Here is a 9,775-nt window from a genome sequence, read left to right on the forward strand (position 1 = left end):
CTGACTGTATAATCTCAGTATGACGAGATAGATGGAGGTGGTCCGCTGACTGAATTATAAGTTCCGAAAATTGGCGTCCTTCATCATCATCATCATCATCTTCATCATCATCAACAACAACAACAACAACAACAACAACAACAACAACAACAAAAATAAAATAACAACCATGTCCAGAAGTTTTTAGCTAAAGACAACTTTATTAAATGATAAAAAGAATCAGAAACATAAATTTTATCAAAACAAACATACATTTTACTATGACTATGAGGAAACAAGACGGAAACAACAATAAAGGTTATTAAAAAATAAAAAACCCACATACACAGTAGCTTCTAGACAGGGGGGAATTTATTAAAAGAAAAAGAGAACAATCAGAAACGCTAAATTTTAGAAAAGGAAACACAACTTAAAGTATGAGGAAAACAAGAGGAAAACCACAAATAAACTCACACTCACACACAAGCACACATCCATGCAAAACACTGACTGCGTTCTCCATACAGGTCTTGGAACGAGCGAAAAACCCCTGAGACTGACATTCTTTCACATCCAGAGAGAACAATCAGCACTGCACAGTTGGTTACCCCAAGCAGTGTTGGTTACCTCGCAAAAAGGGAATCACAAGTGCCTGCCTACCGTGGGCGTCACCAACAAAGAAGGTCAATACCATCGTCCTTGATAAGCTGGAAGCAGCCTTCAGAGTCTTGCACAAATAAACGGGTGTGACATAATATCATGACAGTGTTCTGTTCTTCCATATCGCTAGCTCTGTCTCTCGCGGTATGTTTGCCTGCCAACCCCACCCCCTTATTCTTTTGTTAAATCCTCCTTATCTCTCTACCCCCTCTCTCCCCCCTCCCCCTCTCTCTCCCTCCTTCTCTCTCTCTATCTCTCTCCCACTCTCTCTCTCTCTCTCTCTGAATGTCTCCAATATTTTCTCATTTTCTCTGTCTGTCTGTCTGCCTGGCTCTTTTTTCTCTGTCTGTATTTCTCCGTCTCTCTGTCTCTCTGTCTCTCTGTCTCTGCCTCTGCCTCTGTCTCTTGTCTCTCTCTCTCTCTCTCTCTCTCGCTCTGTCTGTCTGTTTGTCTGTCTGTCTGTCTGTCTGTCTGTCTGTCTGTCTGTCTGTCTGTCTGTCTGTCTCTGTCTCTGTCTCTCTCTCTCCCTCTCTCTCTCTCTCTCTCTCTCTCTCTCTCTCTCTCTTTCCCTCTCTCTCTCTCTCCGTCTGTCTGTTTCTGCTCCGTACTCCCAGTCCGCGATTTTTCTTTTAGAAAGTATTGAAGCTGCACTCAACACCGCCCACTGAAATTTGAGGCAACAAATAGACCCACTGAATGCCACCATGCTGCACCAATGAAAATACAGACAAAGGTATTTGTTCCTGTGTATCTTCTTTCTTCCTTCTTTCCATTTCTTGTCTTTAAAAAAAATATTTTCACTAGTTCAAGTGCTTGATTTATTTGTCTAGAAGGTCGAGGAACTGATACACAAAAGGAACAAACACTGTTTTCGACCCACAATTTTTTCCTATTTGTAAGGTTGAGATAACGCTCTTTTCCATGATGAGTAAAAGACGTGCCGGCTTCCTGGCGCCAAACGCGAAGTGGGTGTTGTTCCCTACATGCAAACAAGGCTAATTTATTGATCTTAGTGAAACTACCACGAAAGAAGAAAAAAGAAAGACCCCCCCCCCCCAGAAACAATCTTTTCGTAACATTAAGTCCTACTTAAATATCTGACACATGTTATTGTTCATTGACGAAAAGGCGTACCAATCCATTAAAAATACTGTGTCATGTTGTCTGGAAGTGTATTTATTTTTTTTAGACACACATTGTGTACTTTGCGTAGGAAGATCATTTATTTACACAATTTCTTTCCTGCTATAGCGTTTCCATTTTTGGGGACTGGTAATGCAAAAACTGTGAGTTCATAGAAACAAGTGGGGTTAGGTGACAACTGCCGTGTTTATGCGCGTCTATGCCTGGCAGTGCAACACCTCGAGGTGCATGGGACTTCAAATCTCGGGTAGTCAGGGTGCCCCTAATACGCCACTTTATCTCTGTCGTAGGATTGTATGCTTTATCATAATATATTATTATTCCTTTGCCCAACTCTACCAGTGTCTGTTGCGTGGTGGTTTGGTGTTGCGCCGTCCCACGCTGGAGACATGAATTTGATCTCGTGCGGGGAGAATGTCCATCGAACACAGTCGAACTTATTCAAGGTGGCCAATGACCATTCATTTTCTAACAGAAAAGTATTCATGTTAGACAAGTGACCCTTTTAGACAATGCCATTATAGTACAGAAAAAGATCCCTTAAAGTCTGAAGTGCGCAATGGTCCTTTGTACAGGTGATTGTCTTGAACGTATGATAGTAAGAGAAGGACGTTCTACCGTATTTTTCTGCTGGATTGTTGTATCCTTCTATGTCTGGATTAGCCATGACAGATAGGGTCGAAAGAGCACGCCACTTAAATGACTCAAATAGTGTCGATGGGGTCGTAAAACTTTTGCAATTATATAATCTGTGTTCACCAACGTGTTAACAAACCAAATTGTCTAACAAAAACTGGAACTTTCAAACCTACATCAAAAAACTCTTGCATGTAAAGTATGCAAATACAACTATTTTCCATTTGGCGAATAATAATATTGGCAAAGGTATTGTTAAATTGAAGTTTAGTATTTAAGAATTTCTACACATTTTCTTAGCAGAAAGATTTTTGGAGCCTAAGGGACCGTGTCCACTGCGACAGACTCCAACCGACCAGATTCCGTCTGTCTCTCGGAAAGTCGGAAGTTGAAATGGAGCACTGATTATTTCCTAAGAAATCTGTGAAAAGTACGTTTGGCTGTGACAATAGACACGACACGACACGCCCCGACAAAGAACGTGTCGGTTGGAAAGCCGCTTTCTCAATTTTAGCCGGGCCGGGTCGTGATTCGTGAGCCATAGGCCTCACCGGAGCTAAAACAAAATTCTAATTTTGAGCTTGGATTAAAATTCTAATGTCATATTCGTAATCAGAGCCTCAAAATCATCAAAATTTACGAGCAAACCATCTGGTTTAAATGCATATTAACAATTTTACCAATGTTCCTTAAAAAAACCCTTCATTTCTTATTTTCGCCTTGGGTTCATTGACCTCGACTATTTAAAGCCCTGTACCGAGGACACAGCCATGGGACACAGTGTGTGGAATAAGACGGCAGGTAGGCCAACAGACTAGATGTGTCTTGTCCGAACTGGTGGACACACGAGACGGAAACGACCCGACCGATTTTCTTCCTCCTGGCAAAAGATCGGGCCGTGTACGTCTCAGTGGACACGTAGGGTACGGTGGTGGACGTGGTGGGGAAAACTACAAAAACGCAAAAAAACAAAACAAACCCAAACACCACCACCAACACCAACAACAACAGCAACAACAACAACAATAACAACAACAACAGCAACAATAAAAAGTCACTATCGTTACCGCAGAGTGACAATTTTAATGTAACAGTGTCAGAACAAAAACTAAAAGGAGTATGAACTGAGCTTTCTAGACATTGCCGGGTCCGCGTCCTGTTCGCAACGTTCATATTATGATGATAAGGGTTGCGTTTTTAGCCATCTTGTTTGAATGGCAAATAGAACCGTAGCTCAAACTTAAGTTTGACACTTGCGGTAGAACCGTAGCTCAAACTTAAGTTTGACACTTGCGGTGAAAAGTGAAATAAAAAGGTTATCTGGTTATCTGGTGAGAGAAAGAAAAAGAAAGGAAGAGAGAGAGAGAGAGAGAGAGAGAGAGAGAGAGGGGGGGGACAGAGAGAGACAGAGAGAGAGAGGGGGGGGGAGGGAGAGAGAGAGAGAGAGGGGAGGGAGAGAGAGAGAGAGAGAGAGAGAGAGAGAGAGAGAGAGAGAGAGAGAGAGAGAGATTTGGTCAAAAGCGGAAATAAAGAGGGGGTGGAACGCGGACAGGTTGGAAGAGAGACGCAAGGGAGGGGGAGGGGTGAGGCCGACAAGACAGAAAGAGAGAGATAGAGATGGAGAGAGAGAGAGTGAGTGAGAGAGAGAGAGAGAGAGAGAGAGAGAGAGAGAGAGAGAGAGAATGAGAGTGAGACAGCCAGACAGACAGACAGACAGACAGGCAAGACAAGAGAAGAAAGAAAGACAGACAGACAGACAGAAAGACAAAAAGACAGACAGACAGACAGACAGACAGACATACATACAGGTGTAGACAGAGACGGAGAAAAGGACAAAAGTGAAATAAGTGCATAGATAAACAGATGGACTCTTACACATATGTAGCATTTTGGTGAAATCACCCGCTTTTCAAAACAATGAAAATGATGAAATCGACATTTTTCCATCGGTTTGGCAATTTACATCGTTTTGTTTTGTTTTCGGTTCACCACCTTTTCTTTCTACGTAAAACCATGAAATGCATGAAGTAAATTTGCAGTTTTTAGTGACACTTTGGTTTTGGAAGTCATCATTCTGAGGAGGCTATTTTTCTTACCGCTAGACGACCCCAATCTTCTTAAATTGCAAATATCTCGACTTCCATTCTAGATAAACGCGTACTTTTTTTCATCAAACGCAAGATAAATAAACAAGATTTAAGAATGTAACAATAACTCCATATACCCAAAATTGACGAGCACCTGATTCCACCGCATCGTGACACTCCCCTCTTCTCCAGCCCTGTCACATACGTTTTACAGACTAGATTTATCTCCCTGTTTACCCGTAAATCCCTTCCATGGACCTAGGCTTGAGACGCCGTCTCGTTCGCCATTAGCACCCCATTTTCCGAACTCTGACTATGATGTGATAATGTCTGGGATTAGAGCTTCCTTCAAACTACGAGCTACAGAGCCAGGGATGGTTCCATCAAAGCTTATGAATATGAAAAATTAATACTGTTAGTATCCTAGTTATTCCTCGGATGTCCCTGAGGGAAAAGCGAGGAAGAGGGGGGATGTTGAATGAAAAATGTTTCTCTATATTATCAATGAACTCAAATGTCGTCTTTTTTTCCCCCAAAAAAAAACTCTTTTAAAAGACTAAATAAAAATTTAAAAGAAACAAAAAACTAAGAGCTCTAAGATTTCTTTCCTGGAAGGTATTAATTCGATAAGGTATTTTTTAAAAAATCAAATAAAAGAAGTCGACGGAAAAAACTATATTTTATTACCTCCACAGTCAGTTACCTTTATTGCTGTCATCTATATTAAAATGGTTATATTTTATCGTCAATAAGTTTTTGTTACTAGCAAAGCTAATTTTGTGAAACCTTAATTGTTCTAAATTATTGTTAAATAATGATATAAATAGGTGTTTTAGAAATGAAGTTAGCTCTAGCTGTCTTTAAATACTTTTCTTGTGAAAAGGACAGACAAAATGGACACTTTTTCTTCTACAAAGCAATGTACTGTTTTGTAGTAAGCCTGCATCTGCATTTTGTTTTGAGTAAAGAATTCACCCTCTGCTCCCCAGGTCAAAGCTATCATCATCATCATCATCACCATCATCATCACCATCATCATCATCATCATCATCATCATCATCATCATCATCATCATCATCATCACCGAGTCTCATCATCATCATCATCATCATCATCATCATCATTATCATCATCATCATCATCCTTTTAGCGCGTTAAACTCGCACAAATACAAAACGCGACAAGTCTCTAATAAAATATTCAATATTGCCTGTCAAAGAGCATTTTACGTGTGGGGGAAGGACGTTATGAATTATATAGTGAGCCTTGGGGCGGATACTCTTTTCTTTTGTCTTTTTGTCTAGGATCACTTTCTGATCAATAGTTATACATTCATCTACAAAGAGAGGCGGATGTCGTATTGTCGGAGCCGGGACGTTGAAACATAACAGAGAATGATAGCACCATAGCCCAAGCCAGATAAATCTATGTTGGGTGCCCGACGACAAAAGTAGACTACTAGCAATTTTTCTTTTATTTGGGCGTACCACGCTGATCAATAATGTAGCTCTAAAGAAAATTGTGCAAAGTATTTGTAGGCGTTTTACTCTCCCTCCCAACACAGGTGAGAGGGTATAAAACCAGAACGAGCAGATGCAGATTCTTAACAGTAAAAATCAGCCTCCCTACACGGGAATCGAAGGCACGTTTTCTGCGTGAGACAGCAAAGAACTTAACTGCTTCACCACAAACGCAGATGTAATCCTGTATCAATTCTTTGATGAGATCCATAAATGGCTGCATTAAAAAGGGGGAGAATGCATTATATTGAGTGTCATACCTGTAAGAATTGAACTTTATGCAAGCGATCTGTGCACACTCCCGTTTATCTGCGTGATAGAGAGAGATTTTGTGTTTGTGTCTGTGTTTGGGAATTTCTTATGTATTTTCCCAATGTTATCACATTCGACCTTGTATACAACACATCATCTCGAGAAAAAAACCTCACGAAATGATAACGTCTAAGAAGCGCCCTCTCCTCTCTATTACAAAACACGCTTTTGAGGGCCGTAAAATGCTTCATTAATATTTGATAAGTTATTTTTTTGTAGTTCCCCACCCCAGCAGCAACGGGTCTTTGGAGCAACGTACTATCGATTGGGGCTCAGCGCTGACCCACGGCCTAATGCCTCCTTTCGATTGCGATTAGAGAGAAGCTTAAGCTTCATCTTTGAGGGAGTTACAGAGTGCTAAGAGGAAAAGTCACGATTCTGACCGTCTCCAGGGGTCCGCCCATCTCTGTGTAGATGGACACTAAGTGGAAATTCAGGTCAAATGTACGAGAAACAATTACGGTAATGTCATTTTAAAGTGTGAAAACAGCATTCGGCGTGATCACGTTTCCATTGCCGTTCCCTATACACCGAATAAAAAAAAATAAGGCAGCAAATAAACGAAAGAAACCCGCGACCAATGGTACATAAGAGTATCTCAACAAATCTTCAACGGCTTTCCATTTGAGTGAATAGTTAACTTTACTGATGGGTAACATGTTTTGTCTCCGGCTTTGTCACTGAAGTGATGAATTGGACGGAGATCTATTTAAAGGTATCATCCATTTGAATAATCAAATCTAGAACATCTCGTATAGGGTACCAGAAGTAAGAGAGGCTATCACTATGGACAGGCAGTTCTCAAGCAATAAAACATAATAAGGCAGTTTTGAAAATGTCGCCCGCACACGCGCGCACACACATACACACACACACACACACACACACACACACACACACACACACACACACACACACACGCGCGCGCGCACACACACATCCACAAACACACACATACACATACACACACGTGCACACACGCTCACACACACACACACACACACACACACACACACACACACACACACACACACATTAATATATGCAAAATATGCATCATTCATTAAAGTCCTGTACAATATGTGTCATTGAAAGCCCGCACACCCAAGATCAAAGTCAGAAGAAACAACACTGTGCATTCTAGTCTTGCTAGAGAAATACAAAAGAAAACTTTCAGCTGGCTGTTATTGTACAACTCCAACAAATGCTGGCAAAGAACACCTACCATAATGTAACCATAGCATGATCCGGTTTTGTGTTGTAAATAGTACTATGAAATAAACAATGTAAATATTACTAAAGAGCCTGCTCCTCGACATCTGAGTGGAGGTAGTATGAAACTTTTACTATATTAATATGTCATAATTTCAAAATACAAATGACCAGCCATGACTTATCAAGCGATTTACAAATATATACGTACAACAAATTCTATAAACGTCCGTACTGTGATCCATCAAAGAGTATTCTTAAACCTTAACTGGTACTTAGACCTCTGTTTAATTATGAATTCCTTACGTGATTACTTTTGTTTTAGATTTTAGATTTGTGTACACACAAGAGCAGTGGTCTACTTCAGTATGCGACTCGGAAAGTAAAACAAAGATTTTGGACTATGGCTGAAAATCAAATGAACAAAAATTGCAGCTATTTTTTTAAAGCAATCCAAGATAGACAAAAGGGTCATTTTGCTATGATGACACGTTCTGCAAAGTGGACCTCATGAGGCGAAAAAGAAGTCCAGAAGATCTGGAGGGAAGGTTCTACACTATGTCTGTCTTTGCTCATAAACACAGTAAGTCTCATAAAACAAAAAGAAAAGTCTAGTTTTTTTTATTCAGCACACATGATCCCCCTTTGTTCATCCCTTTTTGTAACCACAGTTTGACGGTTTTGAACGTGAACATTTTGTTTAGTCAGTTGAATGTGTTGTAATGGAAAACAAATTATTGTTTCAATTTGATTTATTGTGTTACAGCGTTTCTAATTGCTCTTTAGAATAAGTCTTTATTGCAACATTTCGTTTAATTTTTAACATTAGAGAAAGCAATTGATCATTACTCATTAGTTATATGTATATTATATGGCAATGTATTATGTTATAATCAATCATGTAGCCCAAAATATGAGTAAGTTGTAAACTCTTTCTGTTTTTTTCATTTTCAACATTTTCTGTCTTGTCCAGAAAGTTTGCTTTTGCTACAGAAACATGTACTTATGATAACGATAATGATGCTGTCTTAAATTCTCAATAGCATTTTCTTACTTTTAGAAGTATTTTCTTATTCAACATTATCGTGTGAGAAATCAGTTTTAAATTTTAAAATGTAATATATTCTATAAAACACCGCTTCCGCTTTGTGCCAGTTTCACAATATAATTACTTCTATCTAGGTAACAAAATCCTGTATGTATCTAATACGAGAGTTCTGAATTCAACACCTTTGGAATAAATGTCTATATATCCGTCTATCTATGAGTATGGGTGTTGTTGTGACTCCTTTTAACAGAGGAATGTTTTGACTGATATCAGTGATCTTAAATCAAAGTTCCAATCCATTATCTCCGAAATTGTAAACATGCCAAATTGTTTTTGGCTCTCCTGTAAAATTGGGAAAATTTCATTTACAGGAGTCTTTTATCCACGAGAGGAAGCAATTATCATCATCATCATCATCTTCAAGAAGCCCTTGACCTGAAACGGACATGGGCATTAATGGTCCGCTATTCATTCCTTCACTTAGACGCTCTAGTAAAAAGATGTAAACTTTTATTATCCTGGTCTTCCTGCGTCACACATCTTTTAAGGATTTAAAAGTAGGTTGTTCTGCGCCACGTCTTTTTTTTTTCAGAGAGAGCGAGATGTTCAAGACCTTTATGCCGATTCAACCATCTCAGAAACTGCCAACGACGGTTATTTTCAGTACTATTTCATTTGATCTCTGTTCCTTTCATGAAGTCCACAAAGATTCTCCTAGGAAACCGCATTTCTGCCTTTGATAACAATTCAGTATTCAGAGCCGTATAAAAAAGATTGAACACACATAGCCATTTCAAACTCCTAATTTTGAGGTAGTCACTGAGGTGTTTCTATATTACAGGATTGGGCTCATTTTATTGAAAATGTTATTAGACATATTCTTCGTTTCATTTGAGTGGTTTGGCTTTGGGTGTAAGAATAAACAGATTGCGAATAGGATTTTTACTGCTTTTTCTTTAGCTGACAACTCAATCTGTTTTCTTCATATTCAATGACAATCTTCTTGCTTGCTTTCCTTTACAACAGTATCTAGAAACAATTGAAACAAAATACCAGTATTGCTATATCAAAATAATAATAATAATAATAGTAGTTGTAGTAGTAGTAGTAGTAGTAGTAGTAGTAGTAGTAGTAGTAGTAGTAGTAGTAGTAGTAGTAGTAGTAGTAGTAGTAGTAGC

This window comes from Aplysia californica, unplaced genomic scaffold (assembly GCF_000002075.1).
Source record: "Aplysia californica isolate F4 #8 unplaced genomic scaffold, AplCal3.0 scaffold00007, whole genome shotgun sequence".
NCBI classification, from domain to species: Eukaryota; Metazoa; Mollusca; class Gastropoda; order Aplysiida; family Aplysiidae; genus Aplysia; species Aplysia californica.